We start from the raw sequence: 21,324 nt of genomic DNA on the forward strand, positions 1-21,324 counted from the left end.
ACGTCACTACATGACGCCCGCTGCCTTGAGATGTGTGGCACTTCAGAGAGCTCGATGCAGAGACAGGAGCAGAGCGGAACAAGGAGGAGAGGTGAGTATTGTTATTTTTTTAAAAATCTGTGAGTACATTGTAGGGGGCACAATACTGTATAGGGGACTATGGGGAATGTATTTTACGATATGGAGGACTATTTATCTATATGGAGGACTATGAGGAGTGCACAATACTATATGGAGGACTATGGGGTGCAATATACTATAAGGAAGTCTATGAGGAATGCAATATACTATATGGAAGACTATGGGGTGCATTATACTATATGGAGGACTATGGGGTGCATTATACTATATGGAGGACTATGGGATGCAATATACTATATGGAGGACTATGAGGAGTGCATAATACTATATGTAGGACTATGGGGAGTGCATTATACTATATGGAGGACTATGAGGAGTGCATTATACTATATGGAGAACTATGGATAGGGCATTACACCATAAGGAAGTCTATGAGGATGCGTTATACTATATGGAGGACTGTGAGGAGTGCATAATACTATATGTAGGACTATGGGGAGTGCATTATACTATATGGAGGACTATGAGGAGTTCATTATAATATATGGAGAACTATGGAGAGGGCACTACACCATAAGGAAGTCTATGGGGTGCATTATACTATATTGAGGACTATGGGATGCATTATACTATATGGAGGACAATGGTGAGTGCATTATACTGTATGGAGGATTATAGGTTTGTATTATACTATATGGAGGGCTATGGGGTGCATTATTCTATTTGAAGGACTATGGGGAGTGCAATATACTCTATAGAGGACTATGGGGTGTATTATATATTTGAAGGACTATGGGGAGTGCATTATACTATATGGAGGACTATAGAGAGTGCATTATACTATGTGGAGGACTGTGGGGTACATCATACTATGGAGGACTATGGGGGTGCATTATACTATAAGAAGGACTATGTGGTCCATTATGCTATATGGAGGGCTATGTGAGGGCTATTATAATATTTATGTCTGTGTGCGGGCCATTACAATATTTGCAGGGCTATGTGGTGGACATCATAATATTTGGATGGCTATGTGGGAACCTTTATACTTTATGGATGGCTATCTTATGGCCATTATACTGTATGCAAGCAATTATACAGTGTGAAGGTTTGTATGGAATCCATTTTCCTATGTGGAGGGCTGTGTGGGGGCCATTATACTGTTTGGATGGCTAGTTGGGGCCAGTATACAATGTTATGAGGTGTGGGGCCTTAATACTGTATGTAGGCCAATTATACTACATGGTGGGCTGTGTGTGCACCATTAAACTGTTTAGAGGGCTAATGGGGGCCATCATACAGTGTCGAAATGAGTGGGGGCCATTACACTGTTTGTAGGACCAATATACTGCATAGAGGGCTGTGTGTGTGCCATTATACTGTTTGGAGGGCTAAAGAGGGCCATCATACTGTGTCGAAAGGTGTGGGGGCCATTATACTGTATATAAGACCAATATACTGCATGGAGGGCTGTGTTGGGGACACAGTTGGGGGATCATACTGTGTTGGGGTCGCCATACTTTGCCGAGGGAGTTGCGAGGTACAGTATCATGGTACAGGGTCATCATGCCGCGTGTGGAGGTTACTGTGGAGGAGTTCAATTGGGGATATCACAGTGTTTGTGTGGCACTTTTGAGGGAAATGTTCCTCTGTGACCCGCCAATTATTAATTTTTTTGTTTTTGAGCTTGGCAATTAGAACTTCTGCTATAGGGCCCCATTTTTTCTATGTACGCTCCCCCCCAAGATCTCGGGTGTCTTCTGCCCACCCACTGGGAGGAGAACATTGGAGTAGTTGCAGCAAGTGCTATCCTGATGGCAGCTGGATAGATGGCGAGTATATGTTATCACTAGAGTTGAGCGAAACGGGTCGAAAAAATTCAAAAGTCGCCGACTTTTGGCAAAGTCGGGTTTCATGAAACGAAACCCGACCCTAGGATGAGGTCGGCCACGAGGTCGGCGACTTACGCGCCAAAGTCGCGTTTCAAAAGTTTGTTTTGCGCTCTTTTTCAGCCAATCAGGATCCACGGACACTGTGGGCAACGTGATGACATAGGCACGGGTCACCACCATCTTTCAGAAGGACATGCAAGTGATTGGCTTGCTTTGGTGGGCGTCACAGGGGGTATAAAAGGGCGTGCACGCCGACCGCCATCTTACTTCTGCCGATCTTAGTATAGGGAGAGGTTGCTGCTGATTCTGTAGGGAGAGAGTTAGGCAGGGAAGAAGACAAAAAAACTGCTTCTGCTGCTAGCGATTTGGCCTGCACAACACACCAGTCACTGTGTGTGCAGTGCAAGGGGAGGCTATATAGTGGTGTATCAGTGGTGTTGGTTGTTGGGCTGCCTTTTAAGGCTTCCTGACAGGCTGGCATTGCTGTTTACCCATTGCTCCGCAAACTGCTTTTTTAAAAGCAATCCAATCTCCCTTATCCTCTAGTCACTTTTTTCACAGCTGTGCCATCGAGCCTGTCACATAGCGCTCAGATATTCATTGGGCCTCACACAATCCAAAAGTGTCCAGTGTCCAAAAGTGTGTGCAGAGATTCAAAATCTCCCTTATCCTCTAGTCACTTTTGTCACAGCAGTGCCATCGAGCCTGTCACATAGCGCTCAGATATCAGTGGGCCTCACACAATCCAAAAGTGTCCAGTGTCCAAAAGTGTGTGCAGATATTCAAAATCTCCCTTATCCTCTAGTCACTTTTGTCACAGCAGTGCCATCGAGCCTGTCACATAGCGCTCAGATATCAGTGGGCTTCACACAATCCAAAAGTGTCCACTGTCCACAAGTGTGTGCAGAAATTCAAAATCTCCCTTATCCTCTAGTCACTTTTGTCACAGCTGTGCCATCGAGCCTGTCACATAGCGCTCAGATATTCATTGGGCCTCACACAATCCAAAAGTGTCCAGTGTCCAAAAGTGTGTGCAGATATTCAAAATCTCCCTTATCCTCTAGTCACTTTTGTCACAGCAGTGCCATCGAGCGTGTCACATAGCGCTCAGATATCAGTGGGCCTCACACAATCCAAAAGTGTCCAGTGTCGAAAAGTGTGTGCAGATATTCAAAATCTCCCTTATCCTCTAGTCACTTTTGTCACAGCAGTGCCATCGAGCGTGTCACATAGCGCTCAGATATCAGTGGGCCTCACACAATCCAAAAGTGTCCAGTGTCCAAAAGTGTGTGCAGATATTCAAAATCTCCCTTATCCTCTAGTCACTTTTGTCACAGCAGTGCCATCGAGCCTGTCACATAGTGCTCAGATATCAGTGGGCCTCACACAATCCAAAAGTGTCCAGTGTCCAAAAGTGTGTGCAGAAATTCAAAATCTCCCTTATCCTCTAGTCACTTTTGTCACAGCTGTGCCATCGAGCCTGTCACATAGCGCTCAGATATCAGTGGGCCTCACACAATCCAAAAGTGTCCAGTGTCCAAAAGTGTGTGCAGATATTCAAAATCTCCCTTATCCTCTAGTCACTTTTGTCACAGCAGTGCCATCGAGCCTGTCACATAGCGCTCAGATATCAGTGGGCCTCACACAATCCAAAAGTGTCCACTGTCCACAAGTGTGTGCAGAAATTCAAAATTTCCCCTGCCCTATAGACACCTTGTACCTTGTTTTACATTACTATATAGTTTGTTGGATTTTGTCTACATTTCTACCAAAAATGAGGAAGGCTGGTGGAAGAGGCCGTGGAATTGGGCGGGGGTTGGCAGCTGGTAATGATGGTGTTGGTGGTGGATCTGATGGTAGTGGCAAGAGCAAAATAGGACCGAATGCAGGAGGTGCTGACCCTGCGTCATCGTCTGGCTACATAAGGCCTCGAACGCTTAGTTTTCTAGGAGTTGGCAAACCGCTTTTAAAGCCAGAGCATCAGGAAAAAGTTTTGTCTTACATTGCTGACTCAGCCTCCAGCTCTATCGCCTCCTCTTCTTCAGTTGTAAAAAGTAAAAGCACTGAGTCGTCATTGGAGGCTCATGTTCATGAACCACACCTTTCCTTGTGTCCTTCACCCCAACCAAGATTGAAGGATGACGCAGGCCATACTACTGATTACTCCATGGAGCTGTTTTCACATACCATGCCTGGATTATCAAGTCAAATGGTGAATTACCCAGGCCAAGATGAATCTGACATGGAGTGCACTGATGCACAGCCGCTGATGGATGATTCTGCTGGTACATTCACTCAGAGCACTACATTGTCCTCGCAGTGTACAGAGCCAGATTCTGACCCTGATGAGACTCAGGTGCCCCTTCCCGCACACTATACCACCATACACGGTGACACAGAGGAAGGTGCACATGACATAGAAGAGGAGGTGATGGATGACCCAGTTGTTGACCCAGATTGGCATCCATTGGGGGAAGAGGGTGCTGCTTCCAATAGCTCAGATGAGGAGCATCCACAGCAGACATCGACATCGCAACAGCTGTTATCTGGCAGGCCTGGAGCACTCCAAAGACAGGTTCCAAACATCAAAAGAGTTGCTGGACAGCTTGTCCAGAGGGTCAAAAGATCACAGCGTGCTAGGCCGCAAAATGTCTGCCAAAGTAGGAAGAGTGCAGTGTGGCACTTTTTTGAACAAAATCCTCATGATCAGGCCAAGGTTATCTGTAAGAAGTGCGCAAAGACCTTTAGCCGAGGGAAAAATCTGAAAAATTTGAATACCAGTTGCATGCTTAGACATTTAACCAGCATGCACTTGCAAGCGTGGACACAACACCAAACCTCAAGTGCCACATGTGCAACTGATCACAACGAAGGTAGTCAGCAACGCTACATTGTTTCCCCCACTGTAAGCCCACCGGTTAGCACAGCAGCAAATGTTGAGGTGTCGTTGCAAGACCACAGCAGTCAGGGAATCCCACTGTTATATCAACGAAATACTGATTCTAGGCCATCAGAAAGAACACCAACTCCATCACCATCATCAACCCTCTCTCAGTCCGCCCTGTCCACCGCTACTTCCACCATATGCAGCTCTCAAGTCCAGCTCACCCTCCAAGACACTATGAGTAGGTCAAGAAAGTACTCAGTCTCTCATCCGCGTACACTGGGTTTGAACGCCCACATTGCCAAACTAATCTCGTTTGAGATGATGCCCTTTCGGTTGGTGGAAAGCACAGCTTTCCGCGAACTCATGGCCTATGCAGTACCACGCTATGACCTACTCAGTCGCCACTTCTTCTCTCGCAAAGCCATCCCAGCCCTCCACCATCATGTGAAAGACCGCATTGTCCATGCACTCAAGCAGTCAGTGAGCGGAAAGGTGCACCTCACAACTGATGCATGGTCCAGTCGGCATGGCCAGGGCCGTTACGTGTCCATCACTGCGCACTGGGTTAATGTGGTGGATGCAGGGTCCACAGGGGACAGCGGTGGTGGGACAGTGCTGCCTAGCCCACGGTATAGGAAACAGTTGGCTGTAGGCGTTCGACCCTCCTCCTCCTCCACCTCCTCCAGAAGCGAAAGCTCGTCCACAGAGCGCAGTCGTACGAGCACTCCATCTGCAGCTGCCACTGTTGCACACGATGTGTCCCCCTATCGAGCAGCTAGTGGAAAGCGTCAGCAGGCTGTGTTGCAGATGATGTGTTTGGGCGACAGACACACCGCCGAGGTGCTGGCCGAGTACTTGAAGCGACAAACTGAGTCATGGCTGGGCAGTGTACATCTTGAGGCAGGCAAGGTAGTTAGTGATAACGGCCGTAATTTTGTGGCAGCCATAGCCCTTTCAAAACTCAGCCACATACCTTGCTTGGCTCACACCTTGAACCTGGTGGTGCAGTGCTTCCTCAAAAATTATCCGGAGTTAACAGCACTGCTCCAGAAGGTGCGAAGACTGTGCGCGCACATCCGCCGGTCGCCTGTACACTCCGTTCGTATGCAGAAGCTGCAGCGATTGCTCCACCTTCCCAACCACCGCCTCATTATCGACATTGCAACAAGGTGGAACTCCACCCTGCACATGGTGGAGCGGCTGTGCGAGCAGAGGCAGGCCATAATGCATTTGTGGGAGGATACACGGCCAGGCACTTTGAGAGCAGACATGGAGTTGACAGGTGTGCAGTGGTCGAAGCTGAAAGACATTTGTAAAGTCCTTCAGTGTTTTGAGGAATGCACACGGCTGGTAAGCGCAGACGACGCCATCCTAAGCATGAGCATCCCACTTATGCGTCTGCTCATGCAAACTTTGACGCACCTTAAGGAGCAGGCGTCTGCAGCCAATGTTGATGAGGAGGAAGAGGAGGAGGGAATCCTTGATGACATTCAGCCATTGTCTGCTCAGGGACCTCTCCTGGACGAGGTGGAGGAAGAAGAGGAGGAGGAGGAGGATGATGGGGATGATTACTTAGGGGAGGAGGACGCATCTCGTGGGGCAAGTGAAAATGTTGGCGTGGCAAGGTCTGGTACAGGGTTTGTGCGTGACTGGAGGGATGTGGATTTGCCAGAAAGTGCTCATCCACCCAGCACTCGCAGTGCATCATTGACACCGGGAACATTGGCCCACATGTCAGATTATGCCTTGCGGATCCTAAAAAGGGACCCCCGCATTGCCAAAATGATGAACGATGACGACTACTGGTTGGCCAGCATCCTGGATCCACGCTATAAAGGCAAATTACAAAACATGCCACAGGAGAACCTTGACCTAATATTGGCTAATAAACAAGCAACTCTGGTAAATCGGTTGCTTGAGGCATTCCCAGCACACAGCAGCGGTGATGGTTCTCACACGAGCCGTACGGGCCAGGGGCAGCTTGGCAGAGGTGTTCGTGGTGCACACAGCAGAAGTGGCGTTGGAGACAGGGGTTTCATGACAATGTTGTGGACTGATTTTTCAAATACCGCTCACACAACTGGTAATACTGCATCGATGGAAAGTGACAGGAGACAGCAGTTGTCAACTATGGTAACAAACTACTTTTCCTCCCATATCGATGTTCTCCCACACAGGTCATTCCCCTTTGACTATTGGGCCGCTAAACTGGACACCTGGCCTGAATTGGCCCAATATGCCTTACAGGAGCTCGCTTGCCCAGCTGCAAGTGTGCTATCGGAAAGAGTCTTCAGTGCAGCTGGATCAATCCTGACAGAAAAAAGGACCCGTCTGTCAACCCAAAATGTGGATGATCTAACCTTCATTAAAATGAACCACGCATGGGTTTCTAAGGATTTTGTCCCACCTTCCCCTGATGACACATAGGGTGACAGAAAAATGGCTTGCTTTGGTCCACCTGTTCCTGGTACTTCACCTATTTCGCCTTTTGCATCAGCTGAATGTCCAACATCAACATATGCCACTTTCTAAAACTCCCTAACTGTGCTGCCTCCCCCACCATGGCCGGGGTCACCACCTACCGCACGACACCGTGCGAGTGCCGTTGCCCTGGACAGGTGCGTAGGCCGACTCTTGGGCGCGGGCACTGGCACAGGGTCCCTCATAGTGCAATCAAGTGTCTCTGACGGTGGTGGTGCACACCCGCCGTCAGACACACCGCTGTACTATGAGGGGCCCAGTGCCAGTACCGACACCCACGAGTGGGCCCCCCTTGCTTGGGCAGGGCCCCAGCATTTGCAATCTTTACCTCTCCCTGCTCCTCCGCTGTGTAATCTGGGCCATCAAATCCATACTGTGCCTGACACCGTCTGAGCCTGCCTCCTGAGACATATATTTTGAATGTGTACGCTATCCATACATGTTATCCAGGGATACGGTACCCTTTCTAACCTTTGTGCAATCACGTGCAATCCATACTGGGCCTAACACCGTCTGAGCCTGCCTCATGCTGTATAGACATATATTTTGAATGTGTACGCTATCCATACATGTTATCCGGGGATACGGTACCCTTTCTAACCTTTGTCCAATCACGTGCAATCCATACTGGGCCTAACACCGTCTGAGCCTGCCTCCTGAGACATATATTTTGAATGTGTACGCTATCCATACATGTTATCCAGGGATACGGTACCCTTTCTAACCTTTGTGCAATCACGTGCAATCCATACTGGGCCTAACACCGTCTGAGCCTGCCTACTGATGTATAGACATATATTTTGAATGTGTACGCTATCCATACATGTTATCCAGGGATACGGTACCCTTTCTAACCTTTGTGCAATCACGTGCAATCCATACTGGGCCTAACACCGTCTGAGCCTGCCTCCTGAGACATATTTTTTGAATGTGTACGCTATCCATACATGTTATCCAGGGATACGGTACCCTTTCTAACCTTTGTGCAATCACGTGCAATCCATACTGGGCCTAACACCGTCTGAGCCTGCCTCATGCTGTATAGACATATATTTTGAATGTGTACGCTATCCATACATGTTATCCAGGGATACGGTACCCTTTCTAACCTTTGTGCAATCACGTGCAATCCATACTGGGCCTAACACCGTCTGAGCCTGCCTCATGCTGTATAGACATATATTTTGAATGTGTACGCTATCCATACATGTTATCCAGGGATACGGTACCCTTTCTAACCTTTGTGCAATCACGTGCAATCCATACTGGGCCTAACACCGTCTGAGCCTGCCTCATGCTGTATAGACATATATTTTGAATGTGTACGCTATCCATACATGTTATCCGGGGATACGGTACCCTTTCTAACCTTTGTGCAATCACGTGCAATCCATACTGGGCCTAACACCGTCTGAGCCTGCCTCCTGAGACATATATTTTGAATGTGTACGCTATCCATACATGTTATCTGGGGATACGGTACCCTTTCTCACCTTTGTGCAATCACGTGTAATCCATACTGGGCGTGAGAACGGCTGGCGAGCTGTTAAGCAAGCTACAGCACCTGTCCAGACAAGTACAGGGATTCCCTAGCGAGGAGACTTATTTGATTGTTTTCAATGTTGGGACAGCAATTTTTGGGGAGCACTATACTCTGGAGAATGATAGATGGGGCCCACCATACACTGGAACATTCCAAAGGTGGACATCAGACACTGGAGCAGCATTTACAGGGCCCATTATACACTAGAGCATTAGAAATGGGGCCCATTATGTTTGGAGCATTATTTGGGCCCATAAGACAGTGGAGCTTCATCCATGGGGACCAACATATACTGTAGCATTATGTGGAGCTCATCATATACTGTTTCAAACATTATATGGGACCAATGATTCTGTATGGAGAAATAGATGGGCCTCGTCATGAGATGTAAAAAGTGAGGTATTTTTCATTGTACTATACCGCTATTTCTCTGCCGTATCGGAGCATGATGAGTTGTGGTATGTGTTAAAGGGGCGCTCTTTCGCCCAGGGCACATGAAAACCTGGAGCCAGCCCTCCCCCCCCACAGTTTGTAGCCAAATAACCCCCATTTTTCAGTGCGTAACTTGTATTATGAAGTTAATTAAGGTTGACAAGCTTAAGAAAGAAGAATTGATGCTTTTGGCATTCAAATGGGCACTGTAGGTGTGTTTCCTGTGCTCCTCTCACCGCCGACTTTTATTCCCCATTGACTTACATTGGGTTTCGTGTTTCGGGACGACCCCGACTTTTCCCTATAATCGGACGATCTTGCTCGACCCGACTTTTGGAAAAGTCGGGTTTCACGAAACGAAACGCGACCCTAAAAAACCAAAAGTCGCTCAACTCTAGTTATCACAACAAAGATGTCCCCCACCTGGAAAAACCTGGTTAATAATGCTGAGGTATTACATTATACTTGATGCCAGGTAGCTGCTCCCCTTATCTTCTGAAGGTACAGGACCAACATAGATTTGAAGTTAAAAGGAATCTGTCACAAGGTTTTTGCTATTGAGCAGCATGATACAGGGGCAGAGACCCTGATTGCAGCAATGTGACACTTAGTTTACAGGGTTCAGCAGTTGAGATAGGATCACAGTTTTCTATGCTGTAGATCTAGTAGAGCTCAAAATGTTGAGCTCGTAATATTGAGCTCAAAATGTTGAGCTCGGAATGTTGAACACAAGCGTTGAGCTCGGAATGTTGATCTCGGGAATGTTGAGCTCAGAATGTTGATCTCGTAATGTTGATCTTGGAATGTTGGGCCCAAAATGTTGATCTCGGAATGTTGATGTTGGAATGTTGATCTCGGAATGTTGATGTTGGAATGTTGAGCTTGGAATGTTGATGTTGGAATGTTGAGCTGGGAATATTGAGAACAGAATGTTGAGAACAGATGTTGAGCTCGGAATGTTGCTCGGAATGTTGATTTTGGAATGTTGAGCTTGGAATGTTGAGCCCAAAATGTTGATCTCGGAATGTTGATGTTGGAATGTTGAGCTCGGAATGTTGATGTTGCAATGTTGAGCTCGGAATGTTGATGTTGGAATGTTGAGCTGGGAATATTGAGAACAGAATGTTGAGAACAGATGTTGAGCTCGGAATGTTGCTCGGAATGTTGATTTTGGAATGTTGAGCTTGGAATGTTGAGCTGTGTATAACCCCTCCCACACCACAGATTGGCAGGTTTCTGTATTGGGGACGGCAATCGGTCTTGTGGGTAGGGTTGGTTCAGGAGGCACAAGACACCTAGTCGGGTAGTGATAATCCCTTGCTGATAAAACTCTGATTGTATTGAAACAGCAAAACACAGTCCAGTAAGTGATATATATCACTGGAATCAGGCTCTCATCCCCTACATCATGCTGCTTTCACATTACATAGCATAAACCTGCTCCTTTTAAAGTGTACCTGTCGTCTCATGTCACTGTTCAGAATTAGCTATCATATGTGTAGGGAATAACACTATTTTTGTACATTATATGTCTTGTATCCTGCATTTTTTACCAGACGTGGCAACAAACATGCGTGACAGGCCCAGTTCCTCCACTGTCATGACTTATGTAGATCTTGAAGAGTGAACCCCCAGTAATTAAAAAAAAACTTTTTTGACAGTGAGTGTGATCAATGAGTGGAACAGGTAGCCACAAGAGGTGGTGAGTTCTCCTTCAATGGAAGTCTTCACACAGAGGCTGGACAGACATCTGTCTGAGATGGCTTAGTGACTCCTGCATTGAGCGGGGGGTTGGACACAATGAACCTGGAGGTCCCTTCCAACTCTAACATTCTAGGATTCTATGATAATTACTAACTTATCCCCCGTTCTGTAGATAGCTGATAAATTGTAATTGTAGGACATCCACAAATGTGTACATGGTGGCCGTCTATAATCTGCATCATGTTTCACTTTTTACTCCTTTTACGGTTTTCATAAAATGGCAATGAGGTTCGGGCCTCCCCATTTCATAGTCAGCGTGTCTTCTATTGTTTAGTTCTGTACCTAGTAGATATTTATGGACTTCCCCTTTAAGTCAAAAAAGAAGAGAAGCCAGTGCTGCTTGTGATCAGAACGCAATACATAAAGTGCATATGCACATATTAATTTCTAACTGTATTTCAAAATGAGACATTTAGCAAAAAATTGATCAATCATTTGAGCCACCCCGCCCCACCAAGGCAATCTCATATGAGGCAGTTCTACTCTACGGTTTTATATTCGCTGGGCCATTATGGCCTCCTAAATGTAATAAAAGCAAGACCACATTAAATGCACACTGTACCTGAAGCGTTTCTGAATCACTCCCATGGAGCCAGAAGAAGTGAGCGCAGATAATGGCCGACCAGGTCCAGACAGACATTTCAGGTTTAACCTCCACATTATCTCATGGTCTTGCTTTTAATACATTTAGGAGGCCACAATGGCACAGCGAATATAAAAAACGTAGAGTAGGACTTCCCCATGAGATTGCCTTGGTGTGGCGGGGTGGCTCACATGAGTGATCAATTTTTTGCTAAATGTCTCATTTTGAAATAGTTAGAAATTAATATGTGCATATACACTTTATGTATTGCGTTCTAACCACAAGCAGCGCTGGCTTCTCCCCTTTTTTCCCCTTTAAGTCACCCTATTTTATGAGTAATCAGCGCTACTGAAATTATAAATGCCGTCATAACAGAATTTCCTAAAACAGATACCGTAGGTCTACTAAACACATTTTTACTGACTTGGAAGACCATACAGGGACTTATATTGAATGGGATGTTAAAGGGATTGGTATACTGTAACAACAGATATTTCAGATCGCCCCCTATCTGCCATGGTACAGAAATGCATTTAACCTTGCTTCCATCTATTGGAAACGTTCACTCTTTATTTTCTTGCATTATTCATGAGTGATGTTTGGAAGAGGCGGCTGATGCTGAACACACAGTTTAATGACCCTTAAACCTTTTATCCAAACTGCACATTGTCCAAAACAGTCGAATGTAAAGCGAGAAACACAAAGTCGCTGCCAAAGTGATTCTCCAGCCGTTCCAGAACAATCCGACTGATGCAGCACAAAGAAGATAATAAGCAGTAAATGGAGAAAAAAATCAGCTTCACACCATGAGCGGAGTGTGAGTGTCTGTACGGGCGAGAAGATGGGCATTATAATGATATATTACTGCACCTCACTGAGACACAAGATTCACGAGGCTCAACTGTAAATTACATCTTAATTATGATAAGTAATATAGTAGTTATATTCTTGTACATAGGGGCAGTATTATAGTAGTTATATTCCTGTACATAGGGGGCAGTATTATAGTAGTTATATTCCTGTACATAGGGGGCAGTATTATAGTAGTTATATTCTTGTACATAGGGAGCAGTATTATAGCAGTTATATTCTTGTTCATAGGGAGCAGTATTATAGTAGTTATATTCTTGTACATAGGGGCAGTATTATAGGAGTTATATTCTTGTACATAGGGGGCAGTATTATAGTAGTTATATTCCTGTACATAGGAGGCAATATTATAGTAGTTATATTCTTGTACATAGGGGCAGTATTATAGTAGTTATACTCTTGTACATAGGGGCAGTATTATAGTAGTTATATTCTTGTACATAGGGAGCAGTATTATAGTAGTTATATTCTTGTACATAGGGGCAGTATTATAGTAGTTATATTCTTGTACATAGGGGCAGTATTATAGTAGTTATACTCTTGTACATAGGGGCAGTATTATAGTAGTTATATTCTTGTACATAGGGAGCAGTATTATAGTAGTTATATTCTTGTACATAGGGGCAGTATTATAGTAGTTATACTCTTGTACATAGGAGGCAATATTAAAGTAGTTATATTCTTGTATATAGGGTCAGTATTATAGTAGTTATATTCTTGTACATAGGGGGCAGTATTATAGTAGTTATATTCTTGTACATAGGGAGCAGTATTATAGTATATTCTTGTACATAGGGGCAGTATTATAGTAGTTATATTCTTGTACATAGGGGCAGTATTATAGTAGTTATATTCTTGTACATAGGGGCAGTATTATAGTAGTTATATTCTTGTACATAGAGAGCAGTATTATAGTAGTTATATTCTTGTACATAGGGGCAGTATTATAGTAGTTATATTCTTGTACATTGTAATGTACGATATGATTTTGTAGAACTTTATAGAATCTCCCATTGCTACACACTGAGGAGACCAGCCTGTCATGTAGCTGCAACCCCCCTCTTCCCCCACAACACACACATCAGTGTCTTCCTGCTTGCAGCTCAGTGAAATCTGAGATCACAATGAGGATTCTCTTTCCTCCTCCCCTCCTTGCACAGCCAGGAAAGGAAGTCCTTTGTTCTTTAGACATGTGCTGGGATCAATATGAGTAGTATTAAAACAAGTCATATTGCAAAAATCATACACCACAGAGATATAATATTTACATTTCTGCGACGGGCACGAAACCAGCTTTTCTACCCGTAGTTTAGCACCCCCAGAAACTGAGATATGGATTCCTTCTAAATGGTGTGTCCGAACTACTGCATATTTGGTTTTGAATTATTGTAATCAACAAACTACATAAAATGATACCATGTGCGTGTTTGTGCGAACTTCCTCCTACGAGATACAGTTATATTAAGTTTTGTAGTTTGATTCTAAATCCAAGAGTAGGGGGCTGACCTTCTCCATTCTGCCCCTTCCGTGATGTCACACAGCAGAGGTTATAAGGCATTCCCTTGGAAAAATCAGTCAGTTTGAGCTGGAGTTTGATGCTGACAAGACGTGCGGATGTCTTGGGATGTGTGGTTGGCCGCTCATCCCCCGAGCCACATGGGATGCCTAATACCAACTAAGCACATGTAAGTGTACTTTCTCTTTTCATCCATGTTATTTTCATATTTGCATTGTACATATTTACTGTCTCAACTTTGTAGCAACTTTTGTATTTGTAATCACTGTCCGACTTTGGGGAATAAATCATAAAATTATCATGCTCTAAGAAACGAACTATGCGCCTTTTTTAGATAATCGCTACTAATTTGGGAGTTTGCCACGGACCCTCTTAATTAATCGTTTGATTAAGTGAATCATGGCTGGTGGCAGCGTGGTGTGTTCGGTTGGTTGGGCTAGTTGGCAGTACGGAGGGGTCTTATATTGCTGAATATGGGGCTGAGGCCCAAAGCATCGATAATTCCCTCACTGCAGTAGCCTAATTGCCCGTGCACAACAAGCAGCCTGTCCGGTGACTAATTATCCTAGGTGCAGTTCCCTGACTGACCTGAGGGTAAGGGGGCACCGGAGAGCTGCGAGTTCCAAAGTGGAACTGTGAAAGTGGGATAGACATAAAACCCCCCACAGTTCTTGGAAGGTTGTTAGCAGTGGTGGGGCATCCAAAATACTCCCCTGCGGTAAAATGTTAGAGCGAGATTAGCTTGCTGTATATTTTTGTCACATGGTACCAGTGGCGGGATAACTAAGATAAGCCCCCACTGTGCCTGTGATAGCCGTGTGCCGGCAGTGCGTCGCATCCCTCCAACCGCTGACCTACTGGTGCCAGTGGTGGGATCGCGACGTATTGGTGGCACAGGGTGCTGGCGCTGTCGTCACATATTGGTGCCGGCGGCGTGCGTTCGCTCTTCACATACATAGGGGGCAGTATTATAGTAGTTATATTCTGGTACACAGGGGCAGTATTATAGTAGTTATATTCTTGTACATAGGGGCAGTATTATAGTAGTTATATTCTTGCACATAGGGGCAGTATTATAGTAGCTATATTCTTGTACATAGGGAGCAGTATTATAGTAGTTATATTCTTGTACATAGGGGCAGTATTATAGTAGTTATATTCTTGTACCTAATAGGGGCAGTATTATAGTAGTTATATTCTTGTACATAGGGGCAGTATTATAGTAGTTATATTCTTGTACATAGGGGCAGTATTATAGTAGTTATATTCTTGTACATAGGAGCAGTATTATAGTAGTTATATTCTTGTACATAGGAGCAGTATTATAGTAGTTATATTCTTGTACATAGCGGGCAGTATTATAGTAGTTATATTCTTGTACATAGGGGCAGTATTATAGTAGTTATATTCTTGTACATAGGAGCAGTATTATAGTAGTTACATTCTTGTACATAGCGGGCAGTATTATAGTAGTTCTATTCTTGTACATAGGAGCATTATTATAGTAGTTATATTTGTCATGATCCAGTGTTGGATCTGGCGGTATTAAAAGCACAAAGTGAACTTTTTTTACTTTGGTTAAGTTCAAAGGTGTTTTGACTGTCCCCGGTGGTGGTTAGCGGTATCGCACCTTAGGTTTAGGTTAGGTTGCACTTAATTAGGTATCAGGTGTGACACCCTATAAAGGTGTGCTAGAGGTGTGCAATCACTGCCTGTGATATTGTGAGAGTGTGTTCACTCTGTTTTTGGGAGAGCCTGGATGAAGGATGGAGCTGGTGAGGAGTCCTGCGCAGCTTAGCCAGGGGGGACGTGTTTCAGCTATGGTGTCTGGACGAAGGGCTGGCATGGCGTGGTGGGGTCGCAGTGATGGTGTCAGCGGGAAGTGTCTGCATGGGCTGGTGGAGTGGCGACTATGGAGAGTGGCACTCACCATGTGGGACTTGGCCGCTGAGCTGGACTCAAGCATGCTCGACTTCGTGTCAGCAGCTGAACTCATCCTTGGGACTCTGGTTCTAAGCAGCTGCAACTGGTGGTGGACTCTGCTCCAAGGCTGCACTAAGGTGAAGGATCCTGTTATGGTGATGGATCCGGGTGGAGGAGAAGATGCACTCAGGTGGTGGGCTCTGTTGCTAGGAGCGCACGCAACAGAGCAAAGCTAAGGGTATGTGCACACGCTGCGGATTCTGCTGCATTTCCGCAGCGTTTTTGGCTCTGCAGAAACGCAGCAGATTTTGCTGCGTTGTACAGTACCTTTATTTCCTATGGAAATAAAAAAAATCTGTGCACATGCTGCGTTTTTTTCCACGCGGTTTTGCTGCGGTTTACAATCCGCAGCATGTCAATTGTTTGGTGCAGAAACGCTGCGGTTTTACACCTCATCCATTATGAGGTGTAAAACTGCAGGGCAAAACCGCAGAAAAAACGCAGATAATCCGCAGAAAAACCGCAGCACTTTGTCCTGCGGATTTCCTGCGGTTTTCTCTACAAAATCCGCAGAGACTAAAAACTACGTGGGAACATACCCTAAGTGGTGTTTCCCCTGTATTGTCTCTTTCCTCATGTGTGTTATTAGTGCAGTGGTGGGATTAGTTTTCGCACCGACCTATTCCCTAGTGAGGGTTTAGGTTCAGGGCGAGCTAGGGCCTTGAGGTACGCGTGCGGCGCCCGGTGCGAAACCGGCATAGGGAACGTTAGGAGTGCAGGGACACTGGCTCAGGGGAGCTCAGGAGGTCTCCAATTCCCTTTTCCCTATTGCAGGGCCCACCATTGTTAAAGTTACCCAGGTTCCCCCCTTTATTATTTAAATGCGCCTTACTGGAGGCGGTGTTTCCAGATATTGTATGTATAACGTGTAATACCTAAATTCGCCAGGTGGAGGCGGCGTATCCACCTGCACGTTTTATTATTTAAATGCGCCCCACTGGAGGCGGTGTATCCAGGGTCACGTGTGTTATGGGTCCGCCTTGCGGAAACATCTGCGTCCTGACACACGTGACCATGACAATATTCTTGTACATAGGAGCAGTATTATAGTAGTTATATTCTTGTACATAGGGGCAGTATTATAATAGTTATATTCCTGTACATAGGAGCAGTATTATAGTAGTTATATTCTTGTACATAGGAGCAGTATTATAGTAGTTATATTCTTGTACATAGGGAGCAGTGTTATAGTAGTTATATTCTTGTACATAGGGGGCAGTATTATAGTAGATATATTTTTGTACATAGGGGGCAGTATTATAGTAGTTATGTTCTTGTACATAGTGGGCAGTATTATAGTAGTTATATTCTTGTACATAGGGAGCAGTATTATAGTAGTTATATTCTTGTACATAGGAGCAGTATTATAGTAGTTATATTCTTGTACATAGGGGCAGTATTATTGTAGTTATATTCTTGTACATAGGGGGCAGTATTATAGTAGTTATATTCCTGTACATAGGGGGCAGTATTATAGTAGTTATATTCTTGTACATAGGGGCAGTATTATAGTAGTTATATTCTTGTACATTGGGGGCAGTATTATTGTACTTATATTCTTGTACATAGGGGGCAGTATTATAGTAGTTATATTCTTGTACATAGCGGGCAGTATTATAGTAGTTATATTCTTGTACATAGGAGCAGTATTATTGTAGTTATATTCTTGTACATAGGGGGCAGTATTATAGTAGTTATATTCCTGTACATAGGGGGCAGTATTATAGTAGTTATATTCTTGTACATAGGGGCAGTATTATAGTAGTTATAATCTTGTACATAGGGGCAGTATTATAGTAGTTATAGTCCTGTACATAGGGGCAGTATTATAGTAGTTATATTCTTGTACATAGGGAGCAGTATTATAGTAGTTATATTCTTGTACATAGGAGCAGTATTATAGTAGTTATATTCTTGTACATAGGGGCAGTATTATAGTAGATATATTCTTGTACATAGGGAGCAGTATTATAGTAGTTATATTCTTGTATATAGGGGCAGTATTATAGTAGTTACATTCTTGTACATAGGGGCAGTATTATAGTAGTTATATTCTTGTACATAGGGAGCAGTATTATAGTAGTTATATTCTTGTACATAGGGGCAGTATTATAGTAGTTATATTCCTGTACATAGGGGGCAGTATTATAGTAGTTATATTCCTGTACATAGGGGGCAGTATTATTGTAGTTATATTCCTGTACATAGGGGGCAGTATTATAGTAGTTATATTCTTGTACATAGGGGCAGTATTATAGTAGTTATATTCCTGTACATAGGGAGCAGTATTATTGTAGTTATATTCCTGTACATAGGGGGCAGTATTATTGTAGTTATATTCCTGTACACAGGGGCAGTATTATAGTAGTTATATTCTTGTACATAGGGGCAGTATTATAGTAGTTATAATCTTGTACATAGGTGCAGTATTATAGTAGTTATATTCCTGTACATAGGGGGCAGTATTATAGTAGTTATATTCTTGTACATAGGGGCAGTATTATAGTAGTTATAATCTTGTTCATAGGGGCAGTATTATAGTAGTTATATTCCTGTACATAGGGGGCAGTATTATAGTAGTTATAATCTTGTTCATAGGGGCAGTATTATAGTAGTTATATTCCTGTACATAGGGGGCAGTATTATTGTAGTTAGAGCAGCATTAGCAGATGTAAGGTAATATATTACATCGCATTTGCTCACTATTTGGCGCTTTCTCTATATCTCTCTCTCTGTATATTTGTAGCAGATGCTGATTTTATAACGTTCAATATCCCAATGCTTTTTTATAAGGTAATACAAAACCTAACGTTTTAGGAAATTGTTATTTCTCCATTGTGTCCTCGTCTTCTCCTCGGAGAGCAATTTTAGAGGTTGTAATTCAATGTTCTCCCTGTAATTTAATATTTCTTTTTATAGAGGGTTAAATGGAAAATAGAGAGCGCTTATGAGATGTCCAGGATGCCATGTTCGGATGCTTATGTACCTAACGTATCGCCCGTGCCGTCAGATACACGGGGCAGGGACTAAATTGTCGAGAAGAGCTGGAACTCTAACTTGACTATGAAGAAGTTCATGAAGAAATGAAGCGCACCGAGGCAGGCGAATAAGACAGAAGTAATCAGCAGCTCTTACTTGGCTCCATTTTTCTACTCCTGGAAAACTTTTTAAGGGATCATCTAATTTTATAGAAATTTTAAAAAATTAATTATTCCAATTTTGCAACTTTCCTTCTCAGTTATAAAAGTCTAGAGTTTGAGCCATGCGCAGAAATCCCGGCACTTCCAGCCTCGGCTGGTATCTCTGAGGTCACTAATGGCCGTCAGAGGAATGTCCTGCTGCTGAATCAATGCACATGGGCAAATCATCAAGATCCTCTGCTGGCAGCTCCTGTGTGATCACTGACCAATGATGTCACAGATGTGCTTGATGGGAGACAAGTCTGGAGACTCTGCAGCTATGGGAGCTCATTTAGGCCACATAGGTGGCTCAAAGTAACACCATCAACCTGCGGCCATCTTATGTTGAGAAATGGCTCCTGGGAAGATGGCCATATCACTGGTTCCACCAACAAGTCAATGTAATGCGGAGTTGTTATTGAACCTGGACTGAACACTTGAAGGGTGTGGCTACCGTACATTATGCCACCCCGCACCATAATCCCGGGAAGATGTGATGTTCTCTTGTGAAGGACTGTGCGTTGATGTCTTTGCCCACATGGTCTTGTCAGATTAGAAAAATAGGACGTAGTGATCCATACTGAACTTCTAGTGAACATTGCACACACTATGGCGTCGCACAACATCTACTAAACCATCAGAAAGTGTCAGTATGACATTGGTCTACGAGTCAGATGTCTGGTTACAGGTGCTTCATTGACCTCACGCCACCACTCTCAAAAGCCATAATGGTGCAGCGCAACATGGCATTGGATCCTGGAAATGACGTCTTTCCTCTTCCGTGAAGAGTCCCACTTTTGTCTTGGAAGCAATGATAGCCGGAGATTGATATTGTCACGTGGCCAATGTAAGGTGCGCAGGGCAATAGTCTTGGATGAGGGGGCTCCATTCCCACGCTCCTGCATCCCACAAATTTACCATGTCCCTGTCTAGCAGTGATGTGCTGGGTACAGTGCCGTGTACTCACATTCAGGCCAAAGGTCTCCGCTTCCTTCAGGTTTCGGGATCCAGGATCAGCCACACATAAATCAGGGGACATTCACTTCTTAACAACCAGTTCAACTTTACTTAACAATCTGAGTTCAATTGAAGACAATAAGGCGCACATCCCAGTGCCTAGATCAGACCATAGGCCCCGATGTTACAGGAATGTCTGCTAAAGATATTTGCTCACGTTCTCATCTGCCAGAACAATTTGTACTTCTCGTGCCTCTAGCCTTGAACTCTTATTAATACTTTTTCTATCTCTCAATCTCCAACAAGTTTGTCATAATTTGCAGATCACTTACACATCCATCCATCCTGTGATTTCTAGATCGCCATGACTTTGCCTTCTTGTTGTTGCAGTTTCAATGTTGAGTAGTGTAGTTTGATGCAATATATAAGTGGTCTGATCTCATTTGTTACAATAATGAGAAGTATTAGCCCTGTACAAGCAGAAGCTGGAGGAGATCTGCGCTGCTAAAGCTTGGAGACCACTGAAGATTGCCTTGTCTTAGTGCAATTGTAACGAGCATTCAGCTTTGCGAGCAATGAACAGTAATGGCTTCGTTCTCCCATGATGCAGTGTGATGTCTTGTGATGGAAATATTATGCTCATGTATAAACATAATTTCTAAGCCTTTGATTTCCACTGTTTAATTAACATCTCTAATTACTTCTTTATTTCTCCGACTCTTTTTTGCTGCACTGTTGCTGGGGTAGTGTTGTGCCACCCTGTGGATGCATGTGTTACTGCATTGTGATTTTTTTTTTTAAATCATTTTTATGGCCCATATATCATCAGACCCCGTAAATTTTGAATAGAGAGAGATCAAGTTAATAAATATTGTAATGGTGGCGTGATGTGAAGGAAACCATTATGGGTTACACAACCATTGCGCTGCCGATGTGTAAGTGTAGACTGAACAAGTATTCTGTAGGGTGCTGTGGTATCTGGCCCCAAGATGTCTGAAAACGTTCTGGCGCAGCCTCAATGGATCAGACTTGTTTTTCCAGCCCATCCCTCAGATGATTGATCATAACTTAAATCTGCGGAATTTGGAGAGAAGTCACCACCTTCATGTTCCTTATTCCTGACCAACCATTATTCCGCTGATAGAGGAATGCCCAT

At 44.2% G+C, this 21,324-nt stretch overlaps 1 long non-coding RNA gene across 1 annotated transcript; it reads left to right on the forward strand.

The window, feature by feature from the left end:
* The first annotated feature begins 15,822 nt into the window (after window positions 1-15,822).
* On the forward strand, window positions 15,823-20,876 carry LOC141083146 (uncharacterized). The gene is made up of 2 exons (XR_012230652.1): window positions 15,823-16,109; window positions 18,952-20,876. It is a non-coding gene; the product is annotated as an uncharacterized lncRNA (long non-coding RNA).
* Window positions 20,877-21,324: the final 448 nt, after the last annotated feature.

The sequence above is a fragment of the Dendrobates tinctorius genome, unplaced genomic scaffold, assembly GCF_039654945.1.
Source record: "Dendrobates tinctorius isolate UK_male_01 unplaced genomic scaffold, ASM3965494v1 ptg000020l, whole genome shotgun sequence".
Lineage (NCBI taxonomy): Eukaryota > Metazoa > Chordata > Amphibia > Anura > Dendrobatidae > Dendrobates > Dendrobates tinctorius.